Consider the following 14,696-nt stretch of genomic DNA (forward strand, 5'->3'; position numbering starts at 1 on the left):
GTACACACACATGTATACACAATCCTACAGTAGACCTTAGGGAAAGATGTACAGCAAAGTGTAAAGTGTAGCTTTCCATAGAGTAGTAGGATTATGAATTCTTTCATTTTTTTCTTTTGAATTACTTGTACTTTGTAATGTTTCTATTAACCACCAAAAACCCTTTCTCTAGTTTCTGTATGAGAGAAATCTCCACTTAAAAATACTCTTCAGGTTGTGCAAGTATCATACTGGTCTTGATGTTTACCTGGGATTCCAATTCTGTTTCTGTTGGTCTTTCATTATTTGAACTTGATCAGTCCTCTACTTATATTACTCCCTGAAGGTTTCAGATCTTTCTGCCTGTTCTTTTAACTATCTTTTACTAAAATTTATCGCTAATGGTCTAAGGCTAACACTGGTTTATTAAATATTTTGTTTTAAAGCAACCTGGTTTAGCTCAGCATTTCTCATCTTACTCCGTTTCTCCTGTCCACAAATAGGAATGACAGCTGATGAGAGCAATGGTGTCCTCTGGAAAATCCAGGAAAGTTTGCAGAACATCTGGTTAAAATTAAACTAAACTCTAGTCTATGGGATGATAACAAGACAACTAAATAGTAAGTTCCATCCCTCACTCTCCCAAAAAGACACTGTCTAAAAAGCAGCATATGAGCCAAAACACCTTTACGAGAACTCCAGAAACCAGTGAAGAAGCTGCAGTACCCTCAGGGAATGCAACTTCAAGAATATCTGCACTGAAATGAGTAAGAAAAGCCTTTACATTCTACCCTCCCTCCCTCTACCCCAAGCTGGCAGAGCTCAGCACAGCTGGGAGAAAACTCTCAACTCATAGCTTCTCTCTCAGGAGGGAACGAAAAGGAAGAAAAGTGCGTCCAACATTAGGGCTTTCAGGAGATACCAAGACACTGATTTCTCTTCAACCTGATTTAGAATACTGACAAAACTTGCATACTTTAGATCCCTGGGAGCCACTGAGAACAAAAGAGAACTGTTGGCTTGCTGAAGCAGCAACAAAGATAAACACCAGAGGGAGCAGGAGATTACAAACTCCTAGAAAAGAAAGAAGCAAACCTCTCTGGAAAATTACACATACTAGCCAGAGAAAGTCCATCCCCAAAAAAGCTTTGAGAGGCCTCCAGAATCTCTAGCTGGGCTGACTAGCGAAAGTTTTCCTCAGTATAAAGCTACTCCATAAAGGCTAAGAAAGATAGCTTTTTTTTTTTTCTTCAAATGCCCAAGTCTCAGCAAAAAATTACAAGACATACAAAGAAAAAGGAAAACTTGGCCCAATCAAAAGAACAAAATAAGTCTCCAGAATTCAACCTGAAAGAAGTCGAGATCTATGAATTATGTAACAAATAATTTGAAATAGCTATCTGATAGCAGCTTAATGAGTTTAAATAAGACACAGATAGACAAATAAGAAAAAAATGCAGAAACGTATGTCTGAACAAAAAGAGAATATTAACAAAGAGATAGGAATTATACATTTAAAAAAAAGCTTCTGGACTTTAAGTATATAACAACTGAACTGAAAAATTCACTATAAATGTTCAACAACAGACTTGGCCAAGCAAAAGAAAAAACATGCTGAACTTGAAAACAAGTCATTTGAAGTTATCTAATCAGAAGGTAGATAATAAGTGATATTACTTTTTATAATAACAATCAAATAGAAATGAAGAAATCGTAAGATACTTATGAGACATCATTGACTGGGCCAACATATGCATTATGAGAGATCCAGAAGAAAAGAGAAAGAGAAAGGGGCAGAGAGCTTATCTGAATAAATAATGGCTGGAAACTTCTCTAATCTGAGGATGAAAATAGACACCCAAATTTAAGAAGTTAAACATACTACAACTCTGATAAATCCAAAATGACACAGAGACACATTATAATCAAACTGGCAATAGTCAAAGACAGAAAGAATCTTGAAAGCAGAAAGAATATGTGACTTGGTACATCAAAGGGAGCTCCCAGAAGATTATCAGTGGGTTTCTCAGCAGAAATCTTACAGGCCAGAAGAGAGAGGAATGATATATTCAAAGGTTTTTTAAAAAAACCTAGCAAGCAAGAATATTATATGTGGCAAAACTGCCCTTCAAAAATGAGGGAGAAATAAAAACTTTCCTACAGAACAGAAAGCTAAAGGAGTTCATCACCACCAGACCGCCTTAAGATATACATTAAAGGGAGTCCCTTCAAGCTGAAATGCAAAGGTGTTAGATAGCAATATGAAAGCCTATAAAAATATAAAGTTCTCTGGCAAAGTTAAATACACAGATGCTCCTTGGTTTATGATAGTCCCATAAACCCACTGTAAGTTGAAAATATTTTAAGTCAAGGATTCATGGCTAAGAACTGTGGCTCACTGCTGCTGCCCAACATGACAAGAGAAGAATGGTTAGGGTTAGGATTAGGTCATACACCATGACCAAGAGGGATTAATTCCTGTAATGTAAGGTTGGTTCAACGTACAAACATAAATCAGTGTAAAACATCACATTATCAGAATGAGATATAAAAAATTACACGATCTCAATTGATAAAGAAAAAGCATTTGGCAAAATTCAACACCTTTTCATGGTAAAAAAAAATCAACAAACTAGAAAGGAAATACCTCAACATAATAAAGATCATATATGAAAAGCCTTCAGCTAACATCATACTCAATGCAGAAAACAGTGAAAAACTGAATGTGTTTTCTTTGATATCAGGAACAAGGCAAGATGCCCACTCTTGCCACTTCTATTCAACATAGTACTAGAAGTCCTAACCAGAGAAACTAGGCAAGGAAAAGAAACTAAAGACATTCAAATTGTGAAGGAAGAAGTAAACTTATCTCCGTTAACATATAATTCTGTATGTAGAAAATTCTAGACTATGCACAAACACACACACATACACACATACATCTGCAAACTGTTAGAACTAAGAAATGAGATCACTAAAGTTGCAGGATCCAGAATTAACATGCAAAAAGAAGTTGCTTTTTATATATTAACAATGAAGAATCCAAAAATGAAATTTAAAAAATGATGCCACTTACAATAACATCAAAAAAGAATAAAATGCTTAGGAATAAACTCAACCAGAGAGGTAAAAGACCTATACACTAAAATCTACAAAACATCGCTGAAAGAAATTTATGAAGACAGACATAAATGGAAAGATATCCTGTATTCATGGATTGGAAGACTTAATATTGTTAAAATACAAGTAATATCCAAAGTAAGACACAAATTCAACATAATTCTATTAGAATACCAAAGGCATTTTTTGGCAAAAATTGAAAAGAAATTCTAAAATTTATATGGGATCTCAAAGGACCCCAAAGATCCCAAACAATACTGAGGAAAAAAGAATAAAGCTGGAGGTCTTATACCTTTTGTTTTTAAAACATGTTAAAAGCTACAGTAATCAAGACAGTATGGCACTGGCATAAAAACAGACATAAAGACCAATGGAACAGAATAGAGAGCCCAGAATAAATCCTTGTGTATAAAGTCAAATGATCTTCAACAAAAGTGCCAAGACTACACAATGGGGAAAGAACAGTATCTTCAACAAATGGTGTTGGAAAACTAGATATCCACTTGCAAGACAATGACATTTGATCTTTACCTTATGCTACAAAAAACAACTCAAAATGGATTAAAGAGAAAGTGCAGGATCTGAAACCATACACATCTAGAAAAAAACATATGAAGAAAACCTTGTGACTTTGATTTGGCAATGATTTCTTGATGACACCAAAAGCACAGGCAACAAAAGCAAAAATTGACAAATAGGACTACATCAAACCAAAAATCTGTGCAGCAAAGGAGATGATCAAAAGACTAAAAAAAAGCATATAGAATGGGAGAAAATATTTTCAAACCATATATCTGATAAAAATTTAATATCCAGTATATATAAAGAGCTCTCACAACTCAGTAACAAAAAAATAAAATGACCTGATTAGAAAACAGACGAAGGATTTGAATAACCTTTCTCTAAAGAAGATATACAAATGAACAAAAAGTTTATGAAAAGATGCTTGACATCATTAATCATCAGGAAAATGCAAATTAAAACCACAATGACATATGACCTCACACTTGTTAGGATGGCCACTATCAAACAAACAAGCAAACAAAAAACAGAAAATAACAAGTGCTGGTGAGGATATGGAGAAACTGGAACTCTTGTGCACTTTTAGTGGGGATGTAAAATGGTACAGCCACTATGGAAAACAGTTTAGGGGTTCCTCAAAACATTAAAAGTAGAATTACCATATGATCCAGGAATCCTACTTCTTTGGGTTTTAATCCAAAAGAATTGAAAACAGGATCTTGAAGAGATACTTGCACACCCATGTTCATCGCAGCATTATTCACAAAAGCCAAGGTGAAAGCAACTTAAATTTCTCTCAACAAATAAATGGATGAAGAAAATGTGGCCTACCCACAACAATGGAGTATTATTCAGCTGTAAAAGTAAAGGAAATCTAGTCATAGACTAGAACATAGATGAATCTTGAGAACATTATGCTAAATGAAAAAAATAGTTACAAAATATCAAATACTGCATTATTCCACTTATATGAAGTACCTAGAAGAGTCAACTCATAGAAACAGCAAATAGAATGTGGTTATCGGCAGGGCGTGGTGGCTCATGCCTGTAATCCCAGCACTTTGGGAGGCTGAGGTGGGTGGATCACAAGGTCAAGAGATCCAGACCATCCTGGCCAACATGGTGAAACCCCGTCTCTACTAAAAATACAAAAATTAGCTGGGCGTGGTGGTGTGCGCCGGTAGTCCCAGTGACTTGGGAGGCTGAGGCAGGAGACTCACTTGAACCCAGGAGGCAGAGGTTGCAGTGAGCTGAGATCACGCCACTGCACTCCAGCCCTGGTGACAGAGAGAGACTCCATCTCAAGGGGGAAAAAAAAAAAAGAGAGAGAGAGAGAGAGAATGTGGTTACCAGGGGCTGAGTTATAAGGGAAATACAGAGTTGTTGTTCAATGGGTGCAGAGTTTCAGCTTTGCAAGATTAACACTTCTAGAGATCTGGGCTGGGTGCGGTGGCTCACGCCTACAATCCCAGCACTTTGGGAGGCTGAGGTGGGTGGATCACCGGAGGTCAGGAGTTCAAGACCAGCCTGGCCAACTTGGCAAAACCCCATCTCTAGTCTACTAAAATACAAAAATTAGCTGGGCATGGTGGCATGCGCCTGTAGTCCCAGCTACTCGGGAGGCTGAGGCAGGAAAATCACTTAAACCTGGGAGGCAAAGGTTGCAGTGAGCTGAGATCCTGCCACTGCACTCCAGCCTGGGTGACAGAGCAAGACTCCATCTCAAAAAAAAAAAAAAAAAAAAAAAAAAAAAACAACTTCTAGAGATCTGTAGCTCAACAATGCCTGTATAGTTAACATCACTGTACTGTGCACTTAGAAATGATTAAAATGATACATTTTGTTGTGTTTTTTACCACAATTTAAAAAAACTGACACCAAGTAGCACAACATGGCACATGGATACATATGTAACAAACCTGCACATTGTGCACATGTACCCTAAAACTTAAAGTACAATTAAAAAAAAAAGATTCAAGGTTTTAAACTTGGACTTAAAAAAAAAAAACTGACACCAAGTAAAGGCAAAAAAAAAGTAAAACCTATGATAAATTCTTAAAACATAGGAACCCTGGAAATTAATTAGTTTGGATCTCTAATGTTATAGATAAGCAAACTCTCACATTAATTTCATCTGGCTTTTTTTAAAGACTAGGTCATCAGGTTACTTTGCAATGATTTACTTTTGTGATATATTCTAGCTCCTCATGTTTTAAAGGTTTAAAAAGTATTTGTGATGTGCGCATATATATTACATATAAAATTTATTTTTTATGTGATTCTATGTAACACCTCCTGTCATTGAGGATGCTTCTTTATGCAGCTCATCTGACCTACCCCGTTTTCTGGCATTTCTATAATTCTCCAGCATGTCCCAAAGATTACAAGTAGTACCTGCAAAGGCACATTTGCAATTCTTTCAGTCTACTGGCATGGGATTAACTTGAACCTCACTTGAATGATCTTCAAAGAGCTAAATGAGTTTTTGTTTTAATTTCCTCACCTATCTTTGGCTTTAATCTAAGATTCTGACCTTTTATTTAAAACAAAACAAAAGAAAACCTTTTTTGAGCTTTTTCTCCTTGATGAAGAAAATTGGGGCCAAAATTATGAAGAACAGTTCCGCTTTGAAATCATCTCTATGGTTTTTATATCATTGGCTCCCAGCAGAGGCTGGCCCCTGCCTTGCAGCAGCTCTTATTGCTTGTACTGTGCCTGTACCATTTCACAGATGAGGCCTAGGAAGGGTTTTCCACATATTCACCATCTCAGAGAATTTAGATGCAGAACAGGAATCTTCTCCACCTCATGTTTACCTTCTTATTGACCATATTATACTATATTGCAATTTCCTGCCTCAATGTCTGTTTTATAGTATATATTAGCAAAACCCCATATATCATCCTGATCTGAATGCTTATACATCTATAGCTTTAGCAAACTCCCTTCCTTAGAAATAACATATCTTAGGTTCACTCCAGAAAACTTGTTTCTACACACTATAAAATGAAAATAGCGAGCTACACCCAATATAAAAATATATTCTCAGTATTCTGTTCTACTAAGTTTCTTTATTTCTTAGGCCAAATTTCATTTGTCTTGCTCTTGCATATAGATTTAAATCTCTGAAATGAATGTAAAGTTAATGGCGCTCTGTTCCAAATAATAAAGATAAAAGGTATATTAATAGACTTTTCAAAAGAAGATTTGAGAGCTCATGAAATGATTTCAACCCAGGGACTCCAACCACATATTACTCAGCTGCTTATAACCAATAATCTAAATTAGAAAAAAATCAGTAAGCTTGAATAAGACTTTATCATTCTTAAAGAAATTATTTAATATTTCAAATGTGTTCATTAAAGGCACACAGTACCACATGCTATAGTTTTTAGCCTCCTGGGTTTATTTTTAAAATATCAACTAATTTCAGTAATAAAAATGACATTAAAATGCTTTCAACATTTTGATTATAGAAAAAGAAGATATTCAAATATCAATTTTTATGTATAATTCAATTCAGCTTATGATAATTTGAACATCAAACTCACTGTTATCTACACCTTCAAGCATTTTTAACCAAAAATACCTAGAATGATTTGATGAGGAATTAACTTTACTTATATTACTTAAAATTATGTCGAGCATGCCAAATAGTTGTAGATAAATAATAAGCATCAAAAATAAGAAATAAATATGAGATCAAGTATTTAAATATACTATGGGTTTTCCCTTCATTTTTTTCTTAAAATTCAATAAATCTACATTTATTTTATTTTTTGTTGTTTTTGTTTGTTTTTTGAGATAGAGTCTCATTCTTTCACCCAGGCTGGAATGTAGTGGCTCAATCTCGGCTCACTGCAACCTCCACCTCCCGGGTTCAAACAATTCTCCTGCCTCAGCCTCCCGAGTAGCTGGGACTACAGACACATGCCACCACACCCGGCTAATTTTTTGTATTTTTAGTAGAGACGGGGTTTCACCGGGTTAGCCAGGATGGTCTTGATCTCCTGACCTCATGATCCGCCCACCTCGGCCTCCCAAAGTGCTGGGATTACAACTTATTTTTATATGTCCAGTCTTTTCTGGCATCACAATTATTTGCCAAAGTCAGCTACCTCATAAATTATACTAAACATCACGTTCAGGTCTCATTATTCCAATGATCAGGGTTCAGCAAACATGTTCTGTAAAAGGCCAGAGAGTAAATACTTCAGGCTGTATGGGCTGCAGAGTCTCAGTTGGTCACACATTCTTTATTTGGTTTGGGTTTTTTCCGTACTTTAAAAGTGCAAAGGACATGTTTAGCTTACAGGCTGTACACAACAGGCCAAGGTTGGAACTGGCCCACTGGTGGTGGTGGCTTCTTGTTCCCAGCTATAGATGGTTTTCTATATGGCGCTTGTTTAAAAAGCCAGTTTTCTTCTTTTAAAAGGTGCTAAGAGCACAGGGTAAATAATCAGCCCTTTTTGCAAGTCTGGACCTCTGCTAAGCTAGCAGTGTAACTCTGAATAAATGATTCAGTCTCTCCGAGTTTTCTTTTCCTCATCTGTAGAAGGAGCAGATGTCTTTTATGGAAGGGAGAAGCAGATGAGAGAGAGTCAGAGGATGAATATGGTGGGATCCGGGGTTACCGGCAGAGGAGAGACACAGTAACAGGTGAGAGAGAGGGTCCCTAGGCAGAGCTTAGGGAGCTGTTGAAGCTAGAATCTCCCCCAGGCATTCTTGCCTCTAGGGCAGCTCGCTTTTACTTCTGCTGTGCTCATATCCACTCGTGTAACACCAATCCAATCCAGACACACAGAGATGAGTAAGAAGCAGTAACCACAGTGCCAGGGAAAGTTCAGCGTTTCAACAAGTGCAATACACTCAGGGTTAACAGCGAAGATGGGCAGGCAGCAAAAGAGGCAGAAGAGGGAGCTCTGTGAAGTGGGGTGTTTGGGGGAAGATGATCTGGATTTGATTCAAGCTGAACAAAGCTAGAAGCAGCTCATGCCCAGTGTGCAGGGGGATGAATAAAGTCAGTGTATTCAGAAATGCTAAGTTTCACGGAGAGAACAAGCACTTCGGTGTTGTGAAACGCAGGGATGTGAGTCGGGAGAGGTGTCAGAGGAGGCAGGAGCTGGGCAGGGAGCGGGTCAGGAAGGTGTCTGTCATGGGGAGGAGCAGGCACTTTATGCTGCAGATGATAGGAAATCATTCAAGTCTTTGAAGCCACAGGTTTCATGGCTAAATTTGCATTTAAGATAAATCACTCTGGCAACTGTAAGACTGGAGCAGGAAGATGAATGAGGGCCTGGTCCCTTAGCCCTGGCAGGGCATGATGAAGATTGGATCCGGGGCAGTCCTCAAAGGTCAGAATAAAGAAGACTCATCTCAGTCATATTTATAAGACACATTGTAAAGACTTGATGACTAATGGAAAATGGGATGTGGGGGAGGGAAAGGAAGAAGGAGAAAAACAGCAGGAAATAAACCAACAAACAGTAATCAAGTCCGGGCGTGGTGGCTCATGCTTGTAATCCCAGCACTTTGGGAGGCCGAGGCGAGTGGATCACGAGGTCAGGAGTTCGAGACCAGCCTGGCCCACACAGTGAAACCCCATCTCTGCTAAAAATACAAAAATTAGCTGGGCATGGTGGCAGGCACCTGTAATCCCAGCTACTCGGGAGGCTGAGGCAGGAGAATCGCTTGAACCTGGGAGGCCGAGGTTGCAGTGAGATGAGATTGTGCCACTGCACTCCAGCCAGGGTGAAGGACTCCATCTCAAAAAAAAAAAAAAAAAAAAAAAAACAACAACAACAGGAATCAACGGGAATAACAGAGGCCGGCCTGGAGAGAACAATCGAGATTAGGATTCCAGTGTGGATGTGAGGAGTCAGCTGTGGTATGGAACCTCCAGGTCAGGACTGGAGATGCAGATGTGAAGCCCAGGCACATGCACCCACCAAGAGGTGCAGGAGGGACTTGAGAGCACAGGAAAGAAAGGAAGAGAGGGGCCAAAGCGAGGGCACAGAGGGCCCACCGGAGAGAGGGAGAGAGGGGCCATGCCAGGGAGGGGGTCAGAGAAGCCAGGCTGAGGAGAGCTCAGGAATGGACTTCCATGAAGCGGAGGGAGGCAACGGAGACACCTCTGCCCAGGCTTCTTCTCTGGCCACAGAAATAAGCACATCACAGAAATTATAAAGAACAAGTCACTTAACATAGTTATTTTTAGAAACATAATTATATACAAAGAATTGTAATCCTGTGTGGGATATATAAGAAATGAGCTGATTTGATCCTACCACTTAAAGTTTACCAACATTTCATCCGTGTTTACTTTCAGTCACAGTTGAGAATGTAAACCTAAACTTCCTTGGAATTAATGGCCTGGTTTATTGTCACGTCTGCCTAGTTATTATAATAACATGAAACTAACCAAGTAAGAAAATCTTTGCAGATTCCTATATAAGTGGGAAAGAGAAGTGGCTCTAGCTAGATGGGGGGTTGGGGGTGTGCCCAGCGTACATTTTTGAAAAACCATCCACTGTGTTCTCAAACGCAGCGTGCTCCTGTAAATGACTCAGCGGAAGGTTGTGGTCCCAGCCGCAGATTCTGATTCTGTAGGCCTGGGACAGGCCGGGGAATCTACTTCCTATTGGGCACCTCCAGAACATCTAGAGTTGGCATCCCAAGGAGCGCACCTCGCCAGTCCTTAGAAGTTTACAATCTTCAAAGTCAAGGTCCTGCATACTTGAATGACTACTCATTTTCAGGAAATGTCACTACAGAATTGTTAATAAATTTTTATAATTTTGCATTGTCTGAAAATTATTTAGCACATTCTCTTGAAAAAAAGCCCATGCTTAAAACAGGCAAGTTGAGTATAAATGTTTGATCTCAGTTAACTCATGAGTCAACCATGTTCTGGAAGCACTGACTGAATCCCTGCTGAATAGCACATCCAGGGCAGGCTATTAGGATACAAAGATGAAAATAGACTTAAATTAAGACAATAGATTTTACAGGGTGCTAATCACCCACAGGTATCCTAGCCCCAGAGGAGCCCCTAATTTTGCCTAGGGACATCTGTGTGAAGGAGAAGGACCAGAATTCAGTCACAGGAAATTGGCAATGTGGAATGAGTGTGTCTGCCCTACATCTAGACAGGGCACTTGTGAGGATCAAATGAGATATTAAATGGAAAAGCAACTTCGGGACAGGTAAGGTGTTGTTACTGTGAGCTTTTCAGTTTCTGAGAGTGATGACATTTCTCCCTCTAGGACTGTGTCCTTGCCTCAGTGGAATTCAGGTGAAAATCCTCTGCTTTTACTGCCTAGCTTTTTAAATTTTTAAAGTCCACCTGGTTAAATTGTATGCATTTTAATCTCAGTAAGTTTTTTTCTTGTTCTCTTCATATGCTTACTCTTTGCTCTCTGGAAATCTCAAAGAACAATGAGTTATTTCTAGTACAGAGCAGAATGTAGAAGAAAAGTTGGTGGGCAGAGAATCACACAGGGAGGGAGTAAGGAGAGGAGAGAGAGGCATCAGGTCTATGGCAGGTTTCACTGGCCAGCCCTTTTCTCAGGAGAAAGTAATCAAATCACTCTCTCTCCCTACACATCTACCACTCCAGTCTGGTGGAGACAGCAAGACCCAACATCCTTGCCAATATCTAGCTGTGTGATCTTGAAAAAAAAAATTACCTAAGTCTTCTGGACCTCTTTGCCTTCACTTGGAGTAGAGCAAGCTTGAACAGAACATTTTGAAAGTACCGTTCTACCCCAGCATTTTCTCGTTCTATGAACATGTGTTTTTATTGGCCTGGATTTGCCCTGGTGATGAGATCCAGAAAGGGCAGACACATTTTTGAGGTGCTCAGCTGAGCACAGGCTTAAAGTATCATTTTCAAATATCACAGTTCCAATGCCGTATCTCTTCTCACTTATGCAAATGTTTTAACACATTTAAGATCTGCAAGTTATGTACACACATAGAGATACGCACATATACATATATATTTGGATCATATATGATTCTATGTATGATTGTGGCTTTACCCAACAGATTTTATTTTCTGATTTCTCAAGGAGAAGGTAATATTTCTATTTTTATTCAGTCTTCTTCAAGAACACTGGGGTTCTGCAGCCAACTTGTACACTTTCCTTTATCCACAGGCAACTAACTTACCCACAGATTACATTCATGACCCAGCACAGCAGCAGGTAGGGCTTGTATCTTCAAGCATTCTCAGGCCAGGGGGGTGGAGGAGAGGGGCAGAAACCTCCATAGTATTAATTGGACGTGCAAAATATTTGAGCTATTTTAATGTACACAAAACATTTTACTACATTAAATTTCCCCTCCCAATTCTCATAGTACACAGATAAACCCAACCAAAGCATTCTGCCCTCTAGATAAAATTGTATTGGTTAAATATATTTTTCCTTCAGTAAATAAATATCACACTCTGGGTGATTTTTATAGCAAGTAGTATGGCCCCTAGAACATATGCTCTCTATAATGCATTGCTGTATATACTGTTTTCAAAACGTCCATCAAAGTAAACCTCATATGTTTACAAACGTTAATCACATGTGATAGTGTTAAGTATATGTCACATATGCTTGTTTAATATTAACAAACTAAAATAACTTCAAAAAGAACAATAGACATGTTTTAGAGCACCCTTAATCCACAGTTGACAAATTACCTTCGAGGCTTCTACAAATTAAAAATACTAAGAGGAAAATGTAATTTATTCTGGTAGCTATGCAATAATCCCACAAGAAAGAAGCTGGTTGTCCCAGTGGATCTGTGGTTGGCCCCTCCTCAGTCATGTGGCTTTGATCTCAGGATCTCATTGACGACTTTGGGATCCCTTGTTCTTCCTCTAGATTCTAAGTGAAAAGCACTGGGAGATGCATGGATAGACCGCAGGAGCGTCACAAATACTCCCAAGAACACATGGCAAACGCGTGTTGTAAATGCTTTAACCTTCATCCCAACACAGACTCCAGAGACTGCATGAGATTCGCAGAGAAAGCCACTAACTCAGAAGAGGCTCCGGGCTTCCCCTGCGCTTTTGCCTTTGGAAGACGCAGGTCAGCCCTCTGCTCATTTACTCCTCTGGCCAATTCAGAGCAGCCAAGTTTCACTTGACCCTGCTTAGCAAGAGAAACCGCTCCTCCTCCAGTGGCTAATAATTCTTCCGAGTGGCAAACGGTTAACACCCAATTTTAGTGCCCTGGCTCACAACCCCACACAGACATCTGAGCCACATGTGAGTAGCTACTGCTTTTCTGTAAATGACAGAAATACTAAGAGAACTTGACGGAAATCGTCTCCATTTCCTTTCGGGGGCGTACTAGGGACCAATTAAAGGGAGCATTTCCACCGGCCTAGTGGTTTTCTGCAGCCAGGGAAGACGGGGCGATGCGCTGAGGCTCGACGCCCGCCGGGTGAGACTGGTCCCTCACTTGGCCGCCGGCCTCTGAGACAATGGAGCTGACATTGCCCAGGGGGGTCGCGCAGAGGGGTCAGCAGGATCCGCGGAAGAGGCAACAGCTGGGGAGCCCTCCTTCACCCTACATCTTTGTTCTGCTCTCTTTTCCATCCCCAAAGAAACAGAGGAGGAGGAAGCAGAGCCCCCACCACGCCTGGGAGCGGTTGTGTAGGTGACCACGCCGCTTCCCCCATCTCCCCTAGCAACCGGGCTTCCGCGTCCCTCGAAATGGCCAGTTTCGCCCCCTCCTTCTGGGGTAGGTCCAGAGTTCAGAAGGCTTCTACTCCCGGCCTCGGCTTACGCGTCCTAGCGGTTGGGAAGTCCCCGCGATTCCTTTCCCAGGAAGGGACCGACAAGCCTCCTCTCCACGCCCCCCAGGCGCGTCCAGCCCTCGTCGTGCGGGACCTCTGGGTGGGGACCCAGCGCCGCAGGTCCGACCTCGGGCACCCTCCCGGCGTCCCCAGCCCGGCGGTGCAGAACAGCCTTTGCGCCCCGCGTGCCTCCAGACTCTGAGAAGCTGCCGCGCCGCGTTCCCCGCGCTGGGACCGCGCGCAGCGCCCCGCCGACGCCCCTACCTGCCGGAGAAGGGTCCGCTGGAGCCGCGAGCCAGGCGACGCGGCGATAGCCGGGACTCGGCTCGGAGACCAGCCCCGCGCGGCGGGTTGAGAGCGCCCGGGGCCGGCGCGGTTGCGCGCAGCCAGGCCGGCTGGAGGCTGGGGACGGCTCCGCCACCCGCTTGGCGGCGGCTCTCTCTGCCCGCCTCTGCGACCCGCAGCCGCGTCGTCGGCGGCGACACAGTCCCCGCCAGCCCCGCCTCTCCCCTCCCCGCGCGCCCCCCGCGTGGTGCCCGCCGCAGCGCGGGTCGTGGGGCTGAGCTCCAGCTCCCGGGGCGCCGCGCCTCGCTCTGCGGGTCACTTTCCTGCCGCGCCCAGGACGCTGAACCTGCCTCACTTCTAATCCCCGCCGGGGCAGCCCGCCGGGTCTCCCGCGCCCTCCTTTCCGCGTTCCCCCGCGCGTTCCAGGAGACCGCGCCTCTCTCCTCTCCTGCCCTCCGATCCTCTCTGCTCTCTCCCGCCTCTCTCTCTGCTACAATTCTAAGAACGTAGCCCACTCCTGAAACTTTTCCGTCTCCACTTTAGCAAGATCCTGGGAGCAGGAGGGGAAGGGAGTGCCCAGAGCTGTGACCTGGAGCCTAGGTCCCCCTGGGCAGTCCAAACAGAACAAAGGCCATCGCAGGGATTGTGGCAGTGGTTACCAGATGAAACGAGTGACCCCTTTTAAAGCTACAGAGGCCATAACAGTCCTTCGTCCTCTCTGGTAATTCAAGAGCCTTTTGAATTGGGCTCCAAAAATCAACTTCAGCCTTGGACCAGAGAACATGTGCCAGAACAAGCCTGTCTGCAGGGGATTGCTCCGTCACAGTTGTCAGACAATTCCAGTGCATTCAGTGTGATAAAATGGAAGGCTTACTCCCGCCCCCAGTTTTGTTCTTGGGTGGCTGTGTAAACGCGTTCCCTGTCCATATTTCGCCAGGAGGTCTATTTGCTGTATTAATTCTGAGGTTAATGAAGACATGCAGTCACAGGTT

At 42.0% G+C, this 14,696-nt stretch overlaps 1 protein-coding gene across 1 annotated transcript in view; it reads right to left on the minus strand.

Moving 5' to 3' along the window:
- Positions 1-13,847, minus strand: part of MYO16 (myosin XVI) — a 706,512-nt gene extending 692,665 nt beyond the window's left edge. The window contains exon 1 of the mRNA XM_055244378.2: positions 13,684-13,847. The gene's annotated coding sequence lies outside the window, so the exon portion shown is untranslated. The remainder of the gene's footprint in view (positions 1-13,683) is intronic.
- Positions 13,848-14,696: the final 849 nt, after the last annotated feature.

The sequence above is a fragment of the Symphalangus syndactylus genome, chromosome 15 (genome assembly GCF_028878055.3).
Source record: "Symphalangus syndactylus isolate Jambi chromosome 15, NHGRI_mSymSyn1-v2.1_pri, whole genome shotgun sequence".
Taxonomy (NCBI): Eukaryota; Metazoa; Chordata; class Mammalia; order Primates; family Hylobatidae; genus Symphalangus; species Symphalangus syndactylus.